Source organism: Tympanuchus pallidicinctus, unplaced genomic scaffold (genome assembly GCF_026119805.1).
Source record: "Tympanuchus pallidicinctus isolate F22 unplaced genomic scaffold, pur_lepc_1.0 scaffold3, whole genome shotgun sequence".
Classification (NCBI taxonomy): domain Eukaryota; kingdom Metazoa; phylum Chordata; class Aves; order Galliformes; family Phasianidae; genus Tympanuchus; species Tympanuchus pallidicinctus.
This window is the reverse complement of record NW_026294747.1, coordinates 101,304,116-101,329,186: the sequence shown is the minus strand read 5'-3', so window position 1 is coordinate 101,329,186 and position 25,071 is coordinate 101,304,116. Positions and strand designations below refer to the sequence as shown.

The 25,071-nt window shown below is 43.9% G+C and overlaps 1 long non-coding RNA gene across 1 annotated transcript in view; it reads right to left on the bottom strand.

The window, feature by feature from the left end:
• Positions 1–323: 323 nt before the first annotated feature.
• The window catches only part of LOC128086095 (uncharacterized), a 155,317-nt gene continuing 130,569 nt past the window's right edge, over positions 324–25,071 (bottom strand). Inside the window, exon 6 of the long non-coding RNA XR_008209230.1 lies at positions 324–2,712. This is a non-coding gene — a long non-coding RNA (uncharacterized LOC128086095). The remainder of the gene's footprint in view (positions 2,713–25,071) is intronic.

Genomic DNA, 25,071 nt, shown 5'->3' with positions numbered 1-25,071 from the left:
GCTTGCCCCATTCCTTTCCATTCCATTCCATTCCATTCCATTCCATTCCATCCCATCCCATCCCATCCCATCCCATGTCATCCCATCCCATCCCATCCCATCCCATCCCATGCCATCCCATGCCATCCCATGCCATCCCATGCCATCCCATGCCATCCCATGCCATCCCATCCCATCCCATCCCATCCCATCCCATCCCATCCCATCCCATGCCATCCCATCCCATCCCATCCCATGCCATCCCATCCCATCCCATCCCATCCCATCCCATCCCATCGTATCTCATCCCATCAAAACAAAGTGCAGAAAAGCCTCTGATCTCCTCAGGGACACTCTGTGACCAGTAGGAGAGGTAGGAGGTGAAGCCAGGGATCTCCAGCACATTCTTTCTTCATCATACCTTCCTCACTGCTCACCCCAAGGCCTCGGGAAACCTTTCTTCATCCTTCTTGGCTGTTCCCCTCTGCAGCATTTAATTCCAGAATTACTGCAACTCCTTCTAGCAGGGGTTTTCCCCCTGTTTTGTTTGTTTGTTTGTTTGTTTTTCCTTTTGGAGCTTTTCCTGTCTTTTCTAGATCTTCCTCATGGCAGCTATGATTCATAGATCCATAGAGCTTGCTTGGAAACCTTTTGTAATGTTTTATCTTTCTTGTTGCTGCAAAACAAAATGCTTCTCATACTTGTGTTCTCTGGTGATGGGTATGTTTCAAATACATCACTGATGCATTCCAAGGTGGAACGGGAGACATTTCTCTCTGCATGGCATATTAGCATTGACAGTTAGGGGCTGTAACTGCCTATCAACATGAGTGTGCCAGAGCTGTCCTCCTGGACAGTATTAATGTTCAGTAAGGCGTCTTTCATCTCTTTCAGCTTTCTCCTCAGGCCTTCAATTAGAGTTGTTCAATACTTTTTTTTTTTTTTTTTTCTGGTAGAGAGTGGACTATCAAATACACACAGGTCTCTAAACCCAAAATGTTTGTTTTCGATGGACAACATTCACTGTTTCTCAAAGGGGGGAGAAATCACTGGAGTCAGAGCTGAGATGAACTGAATGCCTCTCAGTTTGAAATAAGAATATCTGCAAAGTTTAAACAACTAGTTTTAAGGCCCTACCTGTGCTCCTATTCCCATCGTTTTTTTCAAATGGGTGAGGACAAGCACAGCTGTTCAGGTTGAAGATGGGCACATTGCTATTCATGTCCTGCCCAACCTGCCCATCCATCAGGCCCACAGCCCAAATCACCTTGTGTCAGTAACCACGGCAAACAACTTAGACCATTATACTTGGCAAAAATACGTCTTTGTCCAAGGGCTGCGTGACATAGGCAGGAAGCTATATGCCACAGTGCACAGGAGCCGAGGCACTGTAGATGGGATGATCAGATACTCAAGGTAACTTGGCTGTGAGCAGCTCATGAAGGAAAGATGAATGCACAAATGTTCATGAAAATCGTGAAGTTGGCAATTACAAACCAAGGGATTCAAGGCAGTCGCGTGTCTCTTGTTGATCACTTGTAACTGAATTATAGGGCTATGACAAGCCGAAGATTTGCTTGCTCATTCAACTCCTAAGTAGAACATTAACGTGTTTTCATCACTGAATCAGAAACAGCAGCCAACACTAGCAGTTTCTCTAATATGTTAGCATACTATGGGCTAGACAACTCTGGGAAATGTTCAGAACAAGATCTGTCCCCATTTTATCTCAAGAGCTAAAGCTCTGCAAATTTTGGCAAAATGTAGAGAAACAGTGAAAAATGTTCTGTAGGAGTAAAGAGGGAAAGATCTTTGGAATTACATTTAAAGAAACCCTTTGTGCACACGTTACCCATCCAGAGGTAAGATTTCCATCAGCTTCTCCGTGGAATTTCATTTCTTTTAAAAGTCATAATAGTACGTAATTCTTCTTCCATTATAATGCAGGCCAATATAAAGCAATGCCGAGTCACTGTGTAATATTTGAAATGTAATTTCTGCCTGTCTAGCAAGTAAGCAATTCCTCTGCAAGCAAATAACTTCTGGATCTGCACTGCACAAAAGGTCTCGGTGTGTTTTGATTCAAACTTTTCCATCTTAACCTTCCCTTTGGTTTGCAAATCAGAGATATTGATGTTTTCCATTTTCTATCTTTTCCCTTGTTTTAAAGGTACGTCAACAGGGGGAAAAAAAATAGCTCCCTTAACATATAGCGCAGCTCCATCTCTGATCCAAGTTCATTAATAAAAAATAAAGATTTGTGATTATTGCAGATGAGTGCCTAACAATATCTTGTATGTGCTACTTTTGCACGTAATTAAGAATACATTTCTCACATCTCGTTTCTTACAGACACAAATAAAGTTCACTTCCTCCCCTCCCCAAAACATTTGGGAATATAAACTTTCTTTGCACGTACTTTTGCATTTTTTTTTTCCCAGTATCTTACATTCCTTTGACCCAAATACTCTCCAGAAAGACATTATGTCTAAGGTCAATGAAACAGAAAAATGAAACCCTGAGAGCAACCACAGAAAGTGCCTTTATACTCACCACTTCTTCCAGCAGCAATGGTTAAGTTTAGCAGCAATCTATTATTAAACAGACTGGGACACTTCAGTCTGGAGAGAGATGGCTGGGGCCAAGGTGGACAGCGTGCTGTACAACCACAAATGGCTGGGAAAGGCATAAACAGAAGTGCTGCTCGCTGTTCTTGACAGTGGAAGTGGAAACCTGGTGAATTAATCAAGAAGGAGATTTAAAACAAATTGAAAGAAATGAACAGCACAGTCTTGCTCAAGGAAGTTGTTGCTGCGAGATACTTAGGTGGCAAAAGCATAAACAAGTTTGAAAGTTTACTGCATAAGTTCAGGGGGAAGATTGGTTAAACAGAAACATACCCTTGAATGTGGTAGAGAAGACGCAACATAGTGTCTTATAACACAGCAGGGTTATTTACTATTTCTCATGTTTCTCAGGGCCCAGTATCTTGCTTAATTGCATTTTATTTTCAGTTAGCCAGGCAATAAATTTAAAACAAAGAGATGTAATTGAGGCATGGCACTGACAGCTAGAGGGGTGCTGGGAAGGCCAAAAGCAACACACAATCCAACTGTGATCGGGCAGACTGAGATCAGAAAAGACTCTTGAGGGATGTTAAAGACAACATTATGAAGACATCCTTCAGCTCGGATTGTCAGAAGCTGGAAGCCTCTGCCTGGGGAAGGATGAGCTTGAATTTGCCCTTTTCTTGCACATTTCCTGAAGCATCTGCTCTTGCCAGCAGCCAGACAGCTTTCTGGATGATTTGGTCTGACCCCACTGGATGTTGCGTGGGTTTCTATCCAAATGATCAGCAGTAAAGTGGCATTTGGATCACCCTGAAAACAAAAGCGATGCTGAAAGATGGTGAAACACAGAGGTAGGTGACAGCCCTCCCCCAGCACAGCTGGTTTGCAGGCTGGGAAGGACAGCAGCACAACGCCATGTGCATCACAAGCCTGAAGGGTCTGGTCGAGGAACTCCACAAAAATCTGTTTACCTTTTTTTTGAGCTTTTACTGGAAAGCTTTAGCTGCAGGAATTATACAAGGCTGATGAGAGTTGCTACAGCTGTGTCAAACCTTTGTGAAAAAGCTCTGTTTAGAGACATCTTTCATGTAAAATGTCTGTAAGAGACATTAAACTTATCCCAGTGCTCCAAAAAAAGGGCAGGCCATGTATTCTTTAGGGTTTGGTCTGCTCCACGCTGCAGAGACTGAGCAGAGTGTTGTTTTCAGGGGTGTTGCTGTGGGAAAAAAAGAGCAAAGGTGTACCAGGAATAGCAAGAGCCAACCAGCAGAAGAATGTTGCATGTTTTTGGCAGATGCCAGAGCTTTCAGCCAAGGTGCTGACCAGAAGAGGCTTGGAGTGCAGGACAAGGAGATAAGCTGTATTTTCACTGCTATTCCTCCTGTGCTTAAGGAAGCTGGGTTTCATGCAGCCTTCCCAATAATCAGAAATTCAGGAGAGATGCCTGATTGCATTGTGAGAAGAGCCTGAATTCCCGTTAACCATGCAGCCTAGAGGGATAGGAAAGCATTTCAGAGAAACCACGGAGGTGGGTGAGGTGGCCCCAGTCAGTTGCATGAAATACACAGTGTGCTGACTGCAAGGAGATCTGCCTTTTGTTTCACAGTGCCTGAGCTTCCAGTGGCAAAAGGGAGATGCTCAGCATCAAGTTGCAATAAGAAATACTGTTTTGCAAGCAAAGTGGCGTTTGTGCATTTTTTAACACACAAATTTCTGCATGCACCACTGCAGATTGCTGTATAGCAAATGCATCTCACAGAGGTGAGGAAGGGAGAGCTTAAAAAAGGTAACCCCCGAAAAGTGGTGGTTTCAGGAGCTCTGCCATGTGAGTCATATTTTTTTCCCCTGCAAACAAAAAGGGAAAAAAAAGCCCTCCTTGGCTTTGTAACTGAGGCAGTCACTGTCTCTCTACTTCTGGGTTTCTCGTCTTTCCTTCTCATGTATAATGGGAAAGCATGTTAGGCCCAGAGCTCAGACGTGGGAGTCTGTGAGAGCGGCAGCTCCAAGACGGTAAGCGGAGGTGACAAGTTCCTGGCAATATTAAACATTAACACTGAATATTTTGTTGGTATTTAACTCCAGGACTTTTCATGTTCCCGAGCAGAGGCAGAACATCCCCTCACCCCCTCTGCTTTGTTCTTCCCTCCTGTGCTTTGTACGTGCAGCAGGCAGGGATGTGAGGTGCCAGGGATGCGAGGCTGAGATGGCTTCATACACACAGAGAGAGCGGGTGAGCTGGTGGGTGGGGGCAGGATCTCATTCTGTGCTATGCTCACACTGGGACTGGGAGATGGGAAATACTCTGTGTATCAGGTGGGCATGAGGTGCTGAGCTCGCTTTCTGCTGTCTGATGGCATCTGGGGAGCCAGTTGGTGTGTGTCAAAGGAGAAAGATACATGCAAATCTCAACTGACAGGATTTCCAACTGCAAGTGGGAAACAAGGATGGCCTGAGTAGCACCGCATCGCTTACTCACCAAAATTCACAGGCACCTGGGGACCTTGGAGACACACAGATCTGGGTCTTTTTACAAGTCTTATGAGGACTGAGATTGTTCATTCTGGAGAAGAGGAGGCTCAGGGGAGACAGCTTTGGGACATGAGGGGATGGCCTTAAGTTTTGCCAGAGGAGGTTCAGGTTGGACATGAGGAAGAATTTCTTCTCAGAAAGAGCAGTGATGCAGTGGCACAGGCTGCCCAGGGAGGTGGTGCAGTCACCGTCCCTGGAGGTCCCTGGAGGACCGTGTGGATGTGGCACTGAGGGCAGTGGGCATGGTGGGGTGGGTTGGTGGTTGGACTAGGTGATCTTAGAGGGCTTTTCCAGCTTTAATGATTCTATGATCCTGTGTCTCTACCTCATCTGCTCCCTGGCTGCAAAAGAAACCTCTGTCCTCTGATATCCTTCCTGCAGGGCCTGCTGTCCACCTCAGTACATTGTGTGCCTTATATGAGATACACTTCTGCTTGACCAGCAATATTTGCAGGGTGTCCATGCTCAGCTTCTGGGGTCAGTGACTTAAGAATCATGAACCAGAGCAAGTCCAAGCTTGATGAACAAGGCTGATTTACATCTGACTGTGCAGCACATGCTAAAATGATGCACCAGAGTTTGCATCAACTTTTAAGCCAGCTGGTTCTGAAAGCCCACGTCTAAAAGTTGTTAATCCATTTCTGTCTCCAGCTTCTGCACATCCAATACATGCCCCTAGGATCTTGTGTGAGTTGCCTTTAGGCAAAGAGCAGAATGATATCTTCCCAGTTTGCACATCCCTGTTGTTCATGGTGTACACAAGCAATGTTTCTTAAGCCCCTGAGACACGTGGCAAGCAGGTGGGGTGAGGAAAAAGTGTTCTGACATGGTGTGCTGTGCACAGTGCGTATTTTCACTGTGAACAGAGCTTAGCACAGCCTGATTTACATTGCCTTTGCACTGGCAACTGTGCAGCTCCAGCTGGAAGAGCTGCTCGCAGCCTGGGGCTGTGTTGCTGCAGCCAGGATCCAGCCCACTGCATGCAGCATCCTCTCCAGCTTGCCTGCTGTGGTCTTTAATTCACCTTTCCATTTGCACTGTTGTAAATCAAGATTAACCCCATTAAGTCAATGGGCGCACACTGGCATAAAAGCAGTGTAAGTGGGAGGCAAACCAGATCCAGCCTCTTTATGGCAATGTTACCTGATTATTTACTATGCTGTTAAGTAGCAAGTGCTATCCATTGCAAACTTAATAGCAAACAGTAATGTGGTACTGCTGAGATACACAGCAATTTACTGTTATTATTTGTACATTTTACAACATTTTAAGGGAACTCTTTTTTTTAAATTATTTTTTATTTTAAGTAGGTGTGTTTGTGCTGTCTCTTGAATACAAAAGCTCGTTGTTACACTGTTTTGTTCCTCACAGATTTTGTCTTCTTGCTCCTTTTAGGGTATGAAAGCTCTGTTCTGAAAGCAAGTGAGACTGGGGGAAGAAAAAGCACAGAAACTCTCACGCTTTGAGGGAGTGCTGAGTGGTGGCGACACTGAGGGATGCCTGTGGCATGTTGGAGACAACAGGCACCTTTCTTGGCATATTTTGATGGTGGCCACTGCCTAAATGAAAATGTGTGAGCCCTTTGGGGTGCTTGGCAAAAAGACAGGGGCACAACAAATGCAGGCTTGCAAATCAGTTTTCCTACCTCCTTGTTTTCTGTGGCTCTGTGACTTGCTGTGCTCATCAGCAGGTCCTGGCTCCCTTGGTGTGCTGATGGACAGGGGACAGGATATTGTGGTGTGAAGGGAGCAGCAAGGAGCTTGTCCCCAAATTGAGTCGGGGGGATACTCCATGGTGGGGCAATGGGATGGCCTTCAATGGGAGGATGATGGGCAGCCACCCCCCTTGTTGCCTTTGGGGTTGAAGTGCTGGCAGGGACCAAAGAGCTGGCTGTGGGGATGAGTTCAGATCACTAAAAAACTGAGAACCTGTCTACTTGGGGCACAGCTGTAAATAAATGGTGGTTGTTAACCCAGCAAGGGCTTGTGTGTCTGTTAGCTCATGTTCAAAGTGCACAGATCCACCAGTAAAGGGTTGAATCTCTCAAATTCTTTCGAATTCACACACATTCTGAAAACATATCCTTTCTTTACTTTTTTTTTTAACCCAACAACTGAGAGCACAGCCTCTGAAACACCAGTGCTGCACCTCTGAGACCATAGAGCCGCTGTGTGTTCCTCTCCAGAGCACCTCCACTGCTGCCCAGCCGTGTGCTGAGCCGTATGGAGGAATGGGCTTGGTTAAAAATTAATGCAGATAACCACACAGACTGGTTTCCAGCTGCATCAGTCCACTGTGTGGGGGCCTGGAGAGAACAGAGCTGTTCTGCCTCTCAGCCTGCTTGCTGCTCCCTTGGTGCAAAGGAAATGTCACCCCTTTGTAGGCAGCGTGTACCTTAGAGTGACTCTTGCAGGAAGCACAAGGTCAAATTCACATGCTTTTCCTGTCTCCCTGTCTCTTCACTGTATGTTTGTCCATGGAGAGGATCATTTGCAGGCTAGCAGCCCTCTGCCTGCTTTCTAAAGCAAGAGAGGAGCGATGGCACAGGCCACCGTCTTGCCACTCATGCTCTGCCTCCTCAGACTCATTGTGCAAAGCTAACTGGGTCATTACTCTCGGTAGCAAGGTTGTTTTTCTTCCCCCTCAAGTAAAACTGGCTTTTATGTAAATAATTTTTGGACCAGCTGCACTGAACTAATTATCTGGGTCATTCAAATTTCTGCTTCTGGAAGTAATTATGGCCTTTGGGAGTATACTGTATAATACCGATTTATGATTGGAGACTGAGAGGCTTCCTTATCTGCATGAAGAGTATAAAGCAAAGTTAGCAAATCTTCCTTACATCCTCAGGGCCACAGAGCACTCTTCTCCTGTGCACAGAGCTCCCATTCGGGCTAATAAGCATCTCCCTTCTCCCCTGCTTCCGCGTGCACATACCAAGGACTCTTATTCTGGATATACATCCTCAGGCTCTCATCTGTCATTTGGGATGGTGCTCCAGCATCCCTATCTTCCCTTTTTTTTTTTCTTTCTTTATTTTTTTTTTTCTGTTTGAAGCTTTGTACCCAATTAGTGGAGCAAAATAAGGAGGAAACTTTATAGAGAGGAGCAGGTACGTGTGCAGAGATGAGCCATGCAGAAGACTGAGTTCATGCACATCAGCCAGCCATGGGACTGCTCTGCGCTAGGCAAGGCTGCACCACAAGGAGTGCAGAACTGCTGTGCAGCCACCCCAAGTTCTTGATCCCACCTGCTCTCACACTGAGGAAAGCCCGTGTTGCTCTGAGCGTTGGGCTTCTGCTGAGAGCGAGGACCAAAGCTCTGAGCTAAAGCAAAGTTGCACAAAAACAGGGCAGGAGAAGACAGTAGCCTAGAGAGAGACTGCATCAGTTCACTGACTGAGCAGAAAGGGAATTAATTTTATATGCCTGTTTTATTTTAAAATTGAAATTAAAAGGTTCACATTGAATAGAACAACAGTAAAAACAAATTTGTACCTCACTTGTCATAAAGATAAAAATGAATTAACAGATTCCTATGACTTCAAGTTTCTGGAGCCCATCCTCAGTCCATACCTTGTTTTTCATCTCAATGAGTTCATCCCTTTCTAACTACACCTAACAGAAATAAACCCCAAGGCAGTAAAAAGGGCATTACAGTGCTCAACTTCCTATGTGTCACAGCCCGCTACAGTTGGGGTCCAGTTTTGCTCACTGAGCAGAAGGATCTGCCTGCTCTTTGGTGCTCCTCCTGGGCCCAGTGCTGTGGGCTCCTGGATGCAGTTGAGCACTTTCAGGTGTTGCTACAGTAAACATGATTAATGATAACAGCAAGCAGTAATGCTTCCTAACTCAGAAAATGAGCTGTCCCATTAACATGTCAAAATATTAAAAATGGAATTAAATGAAAAAGAAACAAGAACTTGGTGTATGATGATCAGAAATAGATCATGGATAACATTTTAAACTAAATTTTTCATTTTCTACTTTCCATGGGTAAAGACGGGGGTGGAAAATGTAGATTTGCCACTAAGCACATGTTCTCCCTGAGTTTTCCTAAATTGTTTTGTCTTGAAAAAGTAAGCACCCTAAAAAATCCAGCATCTGAATCATTTGAGAAGAACAACATTTGTATTTTCTGATTCCAAACTATTTTTCTTTCAAAATTCTCCCTCTACATTACAACTCAAGCGAGTTTAAAAGTGCTTGGTACTTGAAAAAAAAAAAAAACAACAACAAAACTTCTATTTCAAGAAAAGAAAAACCCCATCTGATCTGAACTGAGGATATGTGATTTTTATGATTCACCAGAAGTGATGGAGAACAGCCCCACTCTTGCTTTATCTTGATTTTTGGGACTGGCAGCATGCCAAAATCTCATTTGCCTAAATGTAGAACGCATCATTAGTCATGAACATGGCTAGATGGGGAATAGCTCAAAAGTTAGATGCTCTAGAAATCAATACTGGACCAGATCTTATTTAACATTCTCACTAATGATCTGAGAGTCTATGTGCGCTCTATATTAATTGTATTCATTGATGCCACTCAGATTCAGAGGGGTTGTGAACCCCAGTGGGGAGAATGGGAGATTGGATAAATGGACAGAAAATTAATATCCTTTCAAATTGATCCAATTAAGGGTGTTCATTTCAAAAAAATGCTAGCTAATAGAGCTGAGGAAAATAGCCCAAAATGTGATGTTAACTAGAAGGAAATATTCAGCTGTTTTCAGAGAAACACTGGATACTGGGTGGCAGAAAACCAGAAAGGAGCCTGGAGGGCTGGAAGTAAAGACAAAATGCATCTTGTGCTTGGGCTGAAAAGTTCCTTCAAACCACTTCAAACAGGAGTAGGACGATCTCATGGGCCACTCACTATTCGATATAGGAGCACCATCTCAGGAGGTGACTAATGACTATTAGATGGCATCAAAGAGGACTCTTATTTCCTTTTTTACACTTTTTATGTGCTTCTTTCATTTGTCTGCTGCTAGTCACAGTTAGGGACACCCAGCAAAAAAGAGGAGAAGCGCTGGAGATGAGTGGAAACGTGGAAGAGATCATCTGTGGCCAACAGCAGGGCAAATTACAAGGGCAAACTCTCAATTTTGGGAGCTGACAGAGCTGCAAGCAGAAACCTTACTCCCACATGTCCATGTGCTGGAGTCTTACAAAAGTAGAAATGATACTTCATTGGCTATGGTATGGAGAAACATCCACTCTTGCAGGTAACTGGCAAATGGGCCTAGTAGGTCTTCTTGTCTAACCGCTCTACCAGTTCCCTTCTATCTTTGGTCTTGCTAGAAATCAATGAGCTCATCTAATCAATGAAGAACAGTACATAGAGGCAGCTCTATGCAATTCTTTGAAGCTCCCAAATGTCAACTAAAGCATCATAAAACTTTTTCAAGAGAATTTATTGGCTCATCATTTATAATGGGAGCACTACACAGTGTAAAAGATGCAGATCATAATGTCTGTAACAGATGTGTCTGGAGCATTTATGTGAGTCCTGTTGTAGGGCAATAGTATTTATTAAGGATACATAAACGATAGGGCAAGGACAAGTTTTTCAGTGAGCCTAGAATGACTGCTCACTCAACTTTTCTTAGTTTTCATGCCTCCAGGACTGCTTAAACAGCTTTAAACAATCATAAAATAAGGCTTTTTCCCCTCATTTAATATTTTTTAAATCTCAGTTACATCAAAAAGCCCTCCTCTTTCTTCTCTGGCATTCAAATCAAACCAAAGCCTCCCCATGTCAAATGAGTTTCTGTAATTTTCCCCCCAAGCCCTGACTTGATGAATAACCATCAGAGGTGCCTCTGACAGTCACCTCCCTATCTCCTTCCCAGGAGCTGACCACACAGACATCATTAGCACTGCTTGCCAGGAACCTCAGTTAAAACCTCCCTAAAACACTGCCAACATTCTTGCTCAGGAGCGGGACAGATGTGGGATAGGTGCCCACTCACACAGAAAGGGGCAGAAATTGGGTGCGATGAGCTCCCAGTCATACTGAAAGCTCTCCTATCTCCAGGACAGGCTCTTTCTGCATCTGACCTGATGCATAGATCTTCCCAGTTAATCACTTCCATGACTCTGCCAGTCTCTTCCTCATCTTGCCCCAGAGATGGGCTGCCTGCTACCACCTCTGTCACAGCAAACATTGGGATTGAACATCACAAGCTTTGCATGCCAGCCTTCCCCTCTGAATTTTGTCCTTTTCCAAGAAGCTAAGAGTGAGCCATGCCCCAGAAAATGTAGGCAACCGTCTGAACAGAAAACTACTACAGCCAAACTCAGCAGAAGGAAGATGGCAACCCACTGTAGGGAACTTGCTTTAGCAGGGAGGGTGTTGGACTAGATGATCTCCAGAGCCCATTCCAAGCCCGACGATTCTGTGATTCTGTTTGGACTTGAATTCACCGATCACTCGAAATATCACAGTCTGCCAACCTGCAGAACGTGTCTGGATCTGGGACATGAAGTCCCTCTGCCAGAACCCTGCAGTGCTGCTCCTCGGGCAAATCCTCTTGTGTTTTTCCTCTGCAGGCACTGTGCTGCATGTGCAGAACATACACTCCTACAGAGGGAATTGTGCCAGATATCTGCAAGGGCTGGGAGGAGATCTGAAGAGCTGCATTCTCCCCATGTCCTGCATCCACTGCTCTGCCTTCTGTTTTTCTGCAACAGTCACTGGGGACAGTTTTTAAATTGCAAGAGATCCTGAGATTGCCTAGGACTAGCAGTAGGCCTTTATCATCATTAATCTTTCATAAATCTTAAACCTAAAATAAATGGTGCGGCAGCTCTGAATGTCAGGAATCATGGGCTGTGGCAGTCCTGTTCACAGACATTGTATATGTGCCTTTAGGAATGTGGTTGGCAAATCTCCTCTATTATTTGTTCTGGCTGAACATTGTTTATACTTCTCTTCCTGTTTCTGGAAGCAGAAATTACTGTCTCAGTGGCAAGATAAAATATTTCTCTTACAAAAGAAAGCACTGGTTGAAGAGAAGCACTTTCGTCATTTTCTTTTTTACAGCAAAGGAGAAGAGAGATTTCTGGGATCTCCCACATGAATATTTTATGAACTACCTGAGAAAGAGCTTAAGGGATGAATGGCTGAAAATAGGAGACAGCGTGGTGTGGTGGACTAACTGCATCCCAGCCATTGTCCCTATGGCTGCTATTTTCAGCTATTGCGATACAGCGATTATGGGAAGGTAAAGTGGACAGAAACTGCCTTCTCCCTGAGATCTGTGCACAGACATTGGCACTGAAACAGCAGCTGAATGCCATGAAATTTGACAGAGGTCTTTTTGTCGTTTTGTTGTTGTTGTTGTTGTTGTCACCTCAAAGCCAAGGCCAACGGCACAGGGAAGCTGAAGAAGTGATTGCCATTGGAAAGACTGAAGTATTTGAAGGTGGTCTGAAAGCAAGGAGAGCAGGTTGTGGAACAAGCATAACTTATCCATGTAATAAGCCAAGAAATATGCATTTGTAGAGCAAAGTTTTACACATGCAGTCACTCTCTGGCTTCCTGATGTCAAAGGTGAAGCACACAGACTTCCTCTTCCTTGGCTCGTGCCCAGATGATAAGGCATAGCAGTGCACGTGCAGCAGCCACTAACAGAGGTTATTTCACCCACTGTGTCAGGGAATCTGCTCTTTCCCCACTGTCAGAAGGGAAATGCTCACTTCTGGACCTCTTCCAGTGCCCAGAAAGCATCAAGCCAGACAAAAAGGCAGTAATTTACACCAAAAAAAGCCATCTGAACTTGCAGTTCAGACGCACCTTCCTTCTTCTACCTCACTCTTCAGCCACACAGCAAATGTTGGGTGAGGAGCACAGCAGACCATACAAGGACTGGTGCACCCCCAGAGGGCAGGAAGGAGGGACAACCTGGGATCTCCCTCAGTTGGGTGACTGGAAATGGATAGCTGCAGTCATGCCAGGTGAACCATGATTTCCGAAGGAAATGCATGGGATGAACACAGAGTGAAGTCCGACATAAAATTTCCATCACAGAGGACAAGATGCAACATTTCCTTCCTCAGCCTATCTCCTTTTACCTATTTTGTCTTTATTTTAGTTGTTTCAACAGTAAGTCCCTAAGACCAAAAACTTGGAAAATAAACAGCTCGCCTCCTGGGAAATTTCCAATGGCAGTCATTTCTTTGGTTTCCCAGTGCAGCTGGTCATGATTTTGAGATAACATCTATTCTGGTGTCAGAGTTGTGGCTCTCCCGTTCTCCAACTGAGTTCTGATCACAATGCCAGATCAAGTAGACCCAGAGCCAGCAGCTTCCCTGAAAACACTCCTGACTTCAAAGGACTTTGGGTCCGGCCTCACCCAGTGGTCAAACATTGGGCATACGAGGGCAACCAAAGCAACCAGTACTTACATCCACAGCTACAGAGATAGTACAGACACATGCCTAAGGCTTCTGGACTTGAGTTGCCCCAAACAATGCTATGAGTTGAGTGTCCTGCACACCTAACGCACAGAGGCTTATTTAACCAATGGAGATTGCTGCAGGCTCAAACTGGAATAAGTAACCAGCAAGAGGCTCCTTGCAGGTTAGCCACTGGAAGCTGCCCTCTTGCTCTGCTACACACTGCCAGCTGCAGCAAGACGCAGCAGCAGGGTGCATGTGGGTTCCTGATGTGCTTCTGTGGCTGTGGAACAACAGCTACCTGTAAGGGTGCATACACTGTACCTTCACACATACATATGCATAGCAGTATGCATATGTGTATATTCAGCTACATAAATAGCGTCTCATACAGAAATGCTCTTGTGTAACACTGAGGGGCATTGCAGATGCAGATGCTTCAAGCTTGTCTGCATGAGATAATAGATTGTACACGTTCATCAAATACATAATATTGCTGGGCTTGGTGATGTTTATGATTTTGAGGGGTACAAAAGGGAAGAATTACAGTAAATCTGAAGATGTATCCTGGCTCTATCACAGAAGAGGCAGCAGTGGCTGCATAGCAGGCTTTAGACTCTGAAAATTTGGCTGTAAGTCCCACTGGAGCCAAAATGTGGCAGATTGTTTTGTTTATTTGTTTTCTGGATAGAAAGTTCTCTTTGAGTTTTCAGGGACCTTTCAGAGGGCATTTTGGTCATTGGCAAAGAGAAAAAGAAACAAGTGGTAAAGAACAGTCACCCTTTCACTCCCTTACTCTGACGTAAAACTGTGGTGCATCAAAAATTGTGTCTGGTGTACAGCTGTGCACCAGGGAGCTTTATGCAGAGTTATTTTCCCTGGGGAAGCTGTGGGGTTGGGGTTTAGGTCTGCATTGAAGTGCAGTCACAGGGAATGAGATATGCACATTGCATCATCGTATATTTTGGAATTTATGAAGATCTGGAAAAAGAAGGCAGTAAATGCAACGTGTGAAGACAAAGGCATGCTAAATGTTTTAATTACTTTTTTTTTTCCCCACTGTAATGCTCTTTTATCTACGTCTGTGAAAAACTGCAGTGTGCAGGTGCTACCAGACATTGCTAGTAAAACTGCACAGTTGACTCCTTCTTCTGTCAAAAGGAGCGATTTTTTCCACTTCTTTCCCATTATATTGAAATACTGCTTTCTCCTACATTTTGCTGTTTTTTCTTGTGTCTGAGTATCAGCAAAGTTCCATCAGCTTCCAAAGTTGACATAGGAGGACTGAATGGAACACGCTTCTTATTTAGGAGTGGCTTGTGTCTGAGGAAATGGTGTGTTTTGAAGGATGCGTCCACTGACCAAACAAACTGGTTTAAACCTTAGTACAGAAAAGATGGCTCCTTCTAAATGTATCGGTGGGCAGTGGGTCTCAAAGAGCCTGGGGAGGAGGGTGTTTTAATATGTTTTTAGATTCAACAGATTTTCCTAGTGTGTTCTCCCCAGGAGAGATGTTGGATACCAGTCTGTGCCTGGTGGATGCTTTTGAAAATGGATGAGTGTGCCAAACTCCAGGCACATTCAGGGAAATAAAACTGCCAACCTCAAGAATGGGCTTAAAAGTCTCAGAGTTGTGTTGAGATGTTTGTAAAGATCTCTGAGGCCCTCAGATGGAAGATGATCTGCAAATGAAGTATTTCAGTGACACCTCTTAATAAACACACACCCATTGATCCCACTCCTCCCCTAATTTTCATTTCAAAGCAGTAATAGGAATGAGATTTAAAGTATTTATCGAGTGGTTGAGAAAGACAACCTTTGACTCTGTGCCTTAGAGCAGTGCCTGGGGCAGGCAGTAATTGTGCAGAAGGGCACTGATAGCATGTCTTCTTATTGCTTAAGAAAGGTGCTTTTCCAATTTGCTTTGTTCGCTGGGTTTCTGTACCCATCTCCAGATCCACAGCTATAAATACAGCAAGCTATATATAAATACGCACACATACATACACACACAGGCGATGACTCAGACACATTATCAGAAGCCCAAGTCAGTGTAATTGAAAAAAAGAAGGAAGAAAAGAGAGTTCAGTATTTTTAATAAATAGGACCTGATGCGAAAATCACTTTAATGGGCTTTATCATTACAAGTAGTCAGACCTACTCAGAACACAGTAGCTCACAAAGAGGAATTTGGGCTAGATCTGTAAATTGGACAGTATTATCAGTGGAGCTTGAAGATACATATCATATTGATATTTTCAAGATTAGGAAAGGAAATGAAACTGCAGAAAATTTATTCTAATTTTCAGAACTGAACGTTTTCATTATTCATTACTTAGCGATGAATTTTCCCATTGTGCAGAGTTATTGTGGTTGGACTACAGATCCATTCAGAATCTTTCCAGTCCTCAAACTGACTGAAGAATTTGTGAAGGATTCCTGTACGCTGAAGAATTACAGAGAATTCAGAAATCCTCACTTAACCTCCCAAAGGAAACTGGATCTGCATCCCATCCAGTGCATAGAATGGATGGTGGATAAACCTTTAGTGCCTCCCATCCAGCATCTGAGGTCAGGTGTAATTCTTCCCTCTCTTAACTTGATTTAAGGATAATTTCTATCACTGGGGGCTTGCTGCACGTATTTGTGACTGTAGAGTAACTATATACCACCACCCATTTTTGAGTATATAATTAAATCCCATGTTTATTTACCAAAATTCTATCTGAGGAGTGAAAGCAGATATTAGGAGCTACAGTTATATTCAAAATGAATCAATTTAACAATATAAATGCATTTCTGAAGCTGCTTTCCAGATCTTGTAGGTAAGCCATTAAGCAAAACACACTGGGCCACATCCACTATTTGACAATGTTCTGAAACACTAAGAATTTTACAATTTTCTACACTTATAGTACAATTTCTGTTTCAGAGTGAGAAGAGAACTATTGGTTTTGGATCTCAAAATGTTCTTTTGGAGAAGCAGAGTCATCGTACTTAATGAACAACAGGAGAAAAATCAAGCAGTAACACTTTCCCGCTCCCCACTTTAAGAGTCCTCAGAGATGTGTTGCCAATTGAAGTTACAAATGGATGTTTCTGCGGGCAAAAATTCTGGCTTTAAAGAGCTGTAAAAAGGTCCAAAATCTGTTCTCACATATACCACAGTGAATCAGGAATGATTTCACTGAATAAACATAACATCAAGACATAAAGGTCAATAGATTTTTGCCTACTTTTCCTTAGTGCAGTGGACTGCAAAATTTGGCTTCACCTTTCTGCATTCCAATTTGTATCTACATCTTTCAGAAGAAAAAAAAAGTGTATATTTATTGCCTGTGCAAATCTATTTGCAGTACAATTCAGGAAGAGCAAGGGAACTATTAACTCGATGGTGAATACCAAAGCAGCTCTCCTTCCTGAGAAGAGATGGAAGCATAACCTACAGCATTATAAGGAACTGCCAGAGAAGAGTCATTTTGCTGGAGAGCAAAGAAAAGAATAATTTCCACAAACTTTGGTTGTCGCTGTCTTGAAGAGTATGTTAGATGTTAAAATGCAATCTCTGCTTTGTGAAATACTCCTTATGACCATACACGGGCTTCTGATGGATCATTCAAGCAGCACTGCTGCAAAACAGTCTGCGTATGTTGAATATATAGCCTACAGTGCATACGATGGCAGACACCTCGAGCACTGCCATACCCTCTCTGATTGATGGTGCTATTGCAGTGACCCACAAGCCCAGGTGTGGTGTCAGTACAGCCCCAATGATAGCATTCAGACTGTACCAGCAACCTGGAATTATTCATCTTTTCTAAAGGCCTCAGAGGAGAGCTCCAGACTGGAGGCAGCTGAGCTCTCGTTCTTCAACTCGTTGCTCCTCCTAAGAACTAAGAATTTAGCACAAGGAGCAGTGGGCAGATTTGTGAGTCACTGGCTATGGATGGACTAATGAGTAAAAGCCATCATCCAGCAGTGTCCCATTTTTGTTCATTGGTTTTGAACTTAAACTCTAGAACCAGCCACAGCACTGAGAGAGTGAATATATCAGTGGTATAACTTCAGGTGATTCAGAAATAAGTGGTACTTTGTGGTTTGATAGATCTATTAGAGAAAGTGAATCTTTTTCTATTTCTTCTCACTTTTTTTCTGTTTTGACAAATGCATGGTGAGGGAGAATCCATGTTGCTTAGCAACTCCTTGGGATGCAGAAAGAAATCAGTCAATAAAATTTTGAATTAAGGCTGCAACGATCCACATGAATCTGTCTGGATAAAACAAAAAAGAGTTATATATTATCCCTCTTTCTTTTTTTTTTTTTTTTTAATTTTTCCTGAAGCCACATTAGCTCTTTAAAATGAAAAGTCATAGAAATAGGTCTTTCTGAGTTGGAAGAAAGGGGGTAATTTATTGCAGGACTCTGGAAAGCAATAACTCATTTTGAATTCTAGAAATGCTGATTATTTTAGTTAAGGTTTGATATAAATTTAGAAGTTATGGCACAAGGATCGTTTTGTAAGCCAGTCATGAATTCAACCATGAGACCTGCTGGACTGGATCCTCCACTTGTCTGAACTTTCACTGATTTCATTGTTGTTATGCTTATTACAGCTGGAGCACCCAGTGTTGCACCAATACCAACCAAAGACACAAGCACGTGCATCAAACACTCAGCATCTAAGCTCAAGTGTCGTACTCTTAGTCTTAGCCCATGAGTGAGCATACAGATCACAGGATGTTGGCTCTGGTACCTGGCTGGATGTGTGAACATTTTAAGAGTATGTTAATTCATCAAACACAGCAGGCAGTTCTGCAAAGATTATCAAGATGGTCACGAACATCATACATTCATAAACATTCCCTTTGCATTTTGAGTACTCAAAAGCAATGATTAACGTGACTTCCTAGAAGTCTGAGAAGTATAAAATGAACACTTTACTCAACTTTTTACAAAGGTAGATAGTGAAATACAAGGGGGAATGTTTTCAAACTAAAGGAAGGGATATTTAGATTAGAAGGGAGAATTTTTTTCTGAGAGGATGGTGAGGTGCTGGCACAGCTGCCCAGAGAAGCTGTGAACGCTCCATCCCTGGAGGTGTTTAAAACCAGGTTGGATAAGGCCCTGGGCAATCTGATCTAGTACTTGCTGGCAATCATGACTGTGGCATGTGGGTTGGAACTTGATGATCCTTGAGGTCCCTTCCAACCCAAGCCATTCTATGATTCTACAATTTTACGATTCTATGACTCTTTGATTCTATGATTTACTATTTGACTAGTACATATCTGAACTTTCAGTTAGCCAGGGTTTGGTCGAAGTGGCAAAATAATAGAGGAAAATGAGTATGGGAGGAAACTAGTGCAGTTTAATATGATAGCAAATTGCAAAGCAAATAGCAAAAAAAAAAAAAAACCTTCTGACTTTACAGCCACTCTTGGGAAATTGCAGCATTCAAGGAATAAAACAGAACAGACTCCACTTTTTAGACCAACTATTGCTTCTTGTTCTAAGAAAGGAACAGACAGCATAAAGGTTTCCTCTTCTGTTTCTATTTGTCTTTGGACCATTATTAATAATTGTGATCACTGCTATTACAGTAATAGTTGGGTCCCCAGTTGCATCGCAATGTCTTACTAATTCTTCTTGTTCCCTAGACAGCCAGAGCATCAGGCTTGCTGTATGTATCCAGCCCTCCTGGCTGCAAAGAGGAGTTAGCACAGGAATGTGGTCCCAGTAAAGCAGGTGGGTCACAGGTGTGGATAGACCCTCTGTGCTTTGTGAAGTCTTTTTGAGTTTCATAAAAGGATCTGCAGGACTGCATGTCCATGAAGACCAGGTTCCTCCAAGGCACTGTTAAAAATACCATTGCCTTTGCATCTTCCTTTGAGAGGTCTTGTATGTCCTATGTGCATAATCTTGAATGTTTGTTCTAGTGCATTCTTTTTATTTACAGTTTTCATTCCCATAACTTTTACTTGCATGAATTTGAAAGATTGCATCTTGCTATATCTTACAAGAAAAGATATGTATGATGTTAAATTGATACATGCATACTACGGAATACTACACAGAATATTTTGTACAGCTTTATAGTACATCTGTCATATTTATGTCACACAAACAGTTGTGATATATGGAGAGCTTACTTCTGCTGTATGTGCATGCTATACATACAGCTATATATATTACACAGATAAATGACGACATTATTAGAAATGTGATGTGAACTACACTTAAGAAAAATCACTTCTCCTTGCTATCTGTTGATATTAAAACTGTTCTGTAAGCATACTAGGAGAGTAAGAAGAATGAGATGCTTCGGGTTTTGTTTGTGTTTGCAGACCTTTGCAGGTCTGTCAACACAAAAGTTACCTTTCCCAATGATTCTTGAGACAGATCCACAAGGGACAGAATTCCTTGCAATGGTGCAGAAGATTTCAGATAAAAAACATTGAGATTTATAGCATTTGCTCCTCATTTTGCTGTAACGAGTGATTCATTCTGTTCTGGTTTCTTGTCTCCGTATGATATAAATAAGATTTTTGGATGTAAATCTATTAGAATAGCTTACAAAACCAAGGGTTATGACTGCACTGCATGGCACTTCAGCCTGCTACCCTCCAGGTGACTCCCACTCTGCACACCAGGCAAAGACATCACGTCCCATCAAACGTATATGCTTTCTGGGAGCAAGGATAGCCAGCCAAAGAGTGAGGGCCTTTCAGCTATGTGTTGAGTCTTAATGGGCAGTGTGCCGGTAGTGTTGTTCCTGAGATGTGCAAGGTAATTTGATGGTGTGTTTGATGAGTCTTTTCACAGTGCTGGTGGGTTTGGAGATGCTTCTCATCGGTGTACATTGAAAGTGTCAGGAGACCAAAGGCTGAACAAGTGCATCAGAGATTCACTTTTTGTACATTAAAAATGTGTGGTGAAATCACACCCCAAAGAGTGTTAAGAGGCACCCTTCAATCCAGTCCTCTGTCTGTATGAAGGAAGCAGGCCCAAGTGGGGCCAGCTATTTGCAACAGAGTGAAGGGGCAGTAGGATTCCCCTTACACAACTTTATCAAGTCTAAAAGCTAAGCATCCACTCCATCTGTAGCCACCATTTACGACCAGTGAATTGAGGAAAAGAGAGGCTTTTCCTGGGATCAACTCATCTCATTATGAGGCAAGTAATTAAGAAGTTGGCAGGAAGGCTCAGCTGTTCCCTGAGGTGGTCACTTCGTGCCACCAGCTGTGGAAGAAGCTGAGATTATCTGTCTGTTTCAGTGCCACCCATGGGAGGTTAGAGAGGAGTATTTCTGCAAGGGATGGGTGATAATGCTGCTGTTCAGTGACAGGCTGGAGACTTGGGAACCTAATGAGGCTCAACAAGGGCAAGAGTAGAGTCCTACACCTGGGGAAGAAAAACCACATAAATCAGTACAGATTAGGGTCTGACCTGCTGGAAATTAGCTCTCTGGAGAAGGACCTAGGTATTCTGATGGGTTTGCCATAAGCCAGTAATGTGTCCTCATGGCCCAGAAGGCCAATGGTATTCTGGGGTACATGAAAAAGAGCGTGGCCAGCAAGTCGAGAGAGGTGATCCTCCCCCTCTACTCTGCTCCAGTGAGGCCATGTCTGGAGTACTGTGTCCTGTTCTGGGCTCCTAGGTTTAAGAATGACAGGAAACTTCTAGAAAGAGTCCAGAGAAGGGCCATAAAGATGATGAGAAGCCTGGAGCATCTTTCTTACGAGGAAATTCTGAGATACCTGGAGCTGTCAAGCCTGGAAGAAAGAAGGCTGAGAGGGGATCTCATCACTGTTTATAAATATCTGAAGTGTGGGACTCAAGTGGATGCGGCCAGGCTCTTTTTGGTGATGCCCAGTGACTGAACAAGAGAAAATGGGCACAAACTGCAGCACAGGAAGTTTCATATGGACTTCTTTACTATGAGGATGACATAGCACTGGAAGAGGCTGCCCAGAGAGGTTGTGGAGATATTCAGAACCTCCTCCAATGCTTTCCTGTGCAACCCACTGTAAAGAACCTTCGTTAGCAGGGATTTGAACTACATGATCTCCGGAGGTCCTTCCAACCCTTATGAACTTGTGATTCTGTGATTCTGTGAAGTCAGCCTGGGGTTTATTGCAGACACGCTTGTCACTGACCATCTTCCCACCATCTCTTTCCCAAGAAAGAGTTCCTTTGTTGTCAACAACAGAGAAAACATAGAATTGTGAAATATTACAGCTCTTCTCAAGTTGGGATGGTGTGGGCAAACTGCTTACTGCTTATTATGTGGTTTTTCAAGGGATGCATAAGGAGATATTTCCTCTCTTGGAATTATATCACAGTACTACAGGGCTGCACGAAGTTAAGCCAATGGCATCATTAGCAGCCATGGGGTCAGCTTTCCTGTCTGTGCTACTTCTCCTTTATCTGCACAGCTGGGGCTGGAGGGTTAAGGGGAGTCCAGTGGCTCTGAACCGGGCAGTGAGCTATGCTGGTATTCCTTTCTTGGCACTGAGATGAATGATGCTTAGTCTTGTAGTTAACTTGAAGGGGCCACATCTGGAAGTGCTTTAAGCAGCCTTAGTCTCTGTGGCAATTTGCCTGAGTAAGCACCTCAAGATTTAGCCAGCAGAGAATATGCATTGCATAGCTCATTAAGAGCCTAATCACTCCCCTCTGGGTCGAATTCAAGTGGCTATTAAAACCAATGTATTTATTTGCAAGGAAGAATGCTAAAGAGGCTGCAAGAGATATATGAAATGTGTCTTGGAAAAATGTCATCGTGATAACTACACGAGGAGGAGACTGAGCCCCTTGCTTGCTGTAAGACGTGGGGATTTCTGCACCAGGGAAATGGGAACGTGAATGGTGTCAGCTGGTGGAATGATGAAAATATCTCACTGCCAAGTGACAAGAAGCCCGTGGCACATCAAATAGCAGAGAAGGACTATGCAGATAACAGCTGGCTGGCAGGGGAGCTGTTTCCTGTGATTGGAGGCTGTCTCCAAGGAACATGGACTGACTCTTTGCTTACTGACCTTGAAAATGGAACTAATTTCAGAGGCAGCCCTCTCTTATTTGCAGAAGTTTAAGCACATTTGTTTCTATAATGAATTTGAATGCAAGTTGCTGTGACATCACAGGCAAAAAGGATCATTCCTCATTTATCATGGTGTCTTCCTGCCTCCACAGGGGCCAGCTGCTGTTTGGTATAAATGACAGACAAAAATGTTTTTAATGTGCGGCTTCATCTTGCATAAAATATGATAAAAGAAGAGAGCTGAGGCTATGAGGAACAGAGGTAGAAGCATGCTCTGGGCAAAGATCATTAAATGTCCAATGGCTGTGGATATTCTGGGAGCTGGGAGAGAAGGATGCATTTTACATGAGGAAAAGATTCATTTATAGGAGAATAAGAGGACACTCGTGCTTGGCACTCTGCCAGCACATGTAAACAGACGTGACACAAACGCAAGTATCAAAGTCTCCTCATACAGCTGTCTTCAGCCTCCCTTCTCCTTTGGTAACGACTCTTAAGAAAGCAAACTCTTCCCAGAAAGAATGACTGCTTTCCAGAGCAGTGGACTTTTCTGTTGCAAAGTCAACAAAGTCCTGCAGGAATTCTTGGAACACCTCCAAAGAGGTGCAAGAAAGCCAATAATTTGTTGTCAGTCATAGCATGCTTTCGGCACCCAGGGAGGCTATGGAAGCTGAGGGTGCTCTGTATTTCAGCAAGTCAGAGCTCCTCTGCAGATTTTCTTAACATCATAGAGCTGGGTCATTTTAATTTAGTGGCTTATCTTTATATTCTCATTTTAGTGCCAACTGTCACTGCAAGAAGATGGTAAGGCGATTGAAACCATCCGGGTTGGTTTATTAAGCTGAACTACTCTCCTTCAGTGATGAGGAGGTCACCTTGCAGGTATCAGAGAGCTGGAACAGGCGCCTATTGCTGACTGGCTGCTGGCTCTGCAGGTCTATACTCTCCCCCATGGTAGTTTCCCTGGTTACTATATCAAGCAGGACTTGCAAATCCACCAGAGGTCCTGGTTCTGGACAAACTGCAATGCAGAGTCTGAACCAGCTTTATCTACCTTTGCTTTTCTGAATTCCTAGAGGAGCTGATGGCCTGCTCAGCTCTCAGCTCAGAATATACACCCTGGCTCCATTTGTTGATATAAGTCCTCTTTGCAGTTGATGCCCAAGAATAGCTCTGAGCTTGCTTTATGTCAGCATCAGGGAAGTAGACTTATTGCTGTAGGTAAAGTAGGTTTTACTTCCGCTTGCCTGCTTATTTTACAGGGGAAAAAAAATGAAGTAAACCATACCTATGGATTTGCTTTTCTTCTGCTTCTACCCCCATGTCCAGGTCTAGCTCTCCTCTACCTCACATGGAGTTGCCTGCTCCCTTTTTGCTATGGGGCACTGAAATCAGCATGATGCTCCCCACGTATCTCGATCTGGAGTGGTTCACCTCAGCTCTGAGTCACCTCGACCTGGGTGACGCCATGGTGAGCCCTGTCACCAGGAAATTAAGGGAAGGAGAGCTTTGGGAGAGTTGCTGTAAGCAGGGAGGACCCACAAAGCAGGTCCCCTCCTGTACTGGCCATATCTGTGCATCAAGCAAAGCTGTGGCAGGATCTTGTCACCACCACACCCTGGCAGGTCACCAGCAAGCAAGGTTTGGAAGAAGTGGGGACAGGATCTTTATTTGTTTGCTCTGTATCTGCTCACTTGTACGCTGTTTGTCCTGCTGATGGCTGAGCTACTCCAGAGCCTTGCTTCTGCTGGTAAGGAGTCCTGCTCCCCTGTCTATCCCCCTGTGTGCTCAAGCCCCTCTGCCCCAGTCCCAGTATTGCTGGATGTTTCCTCAGACTCAGCCCGCTCACTATTTGACTAAAATCTTTTGCTGGTCAGAAATGAATTGGCACAGAGCTGGTTTGGACAGGCGAGGCAGAGCAAGGTGGTGCGGGGTGCGAGTGTGCCAGTGCTTGCAGCCAGAGGACAGGAGAACACTGGAGGACATGGACTTCTCTTGTTTGGCATCGGTGACCTGGTATGCTGTCATGCATAACTCTCACCAGCAGATAGCTTGGCACAGGATTGTTTTCCATGATCTCAAGGGGCACCTCCATTCCAAACACCACCCCTTCAGCCAGGAATAACGCTTCAGCTCCCACGTGCTTCTAGATTTCCACTTCAACGCTGGCCTCAAATTGAACTCTCTGACAAAGAGTATCTGGCCAGCACTGTGGTCAAATTTACGGTCATTCCTTCTGCCAACATTTTTTACAGCATGCATGGCTGTTATGATGAACTCCTTGCAAAACAAGGATGTGGTGGCAGAAGGTTTCCCTTGCTATCCTGGAGGAAGACCCAGAGTTTGCAGGTGCTCTATGCCTGCCTGGTCCTTCAGCATAAAGGCAGTGCTGGCATTAGCTTACACATAGATGTCGCACAGAAACTGGCAGCTACACAGGCTGACAGAGAGCACTACATTACTTATGATAGCCATGCAGCTGGTCTCTTGTGAGCACAGTGCAGGAGATCCACCCTGCTCCTTTCCTGTAGATGCGGGGTTGCAGGTG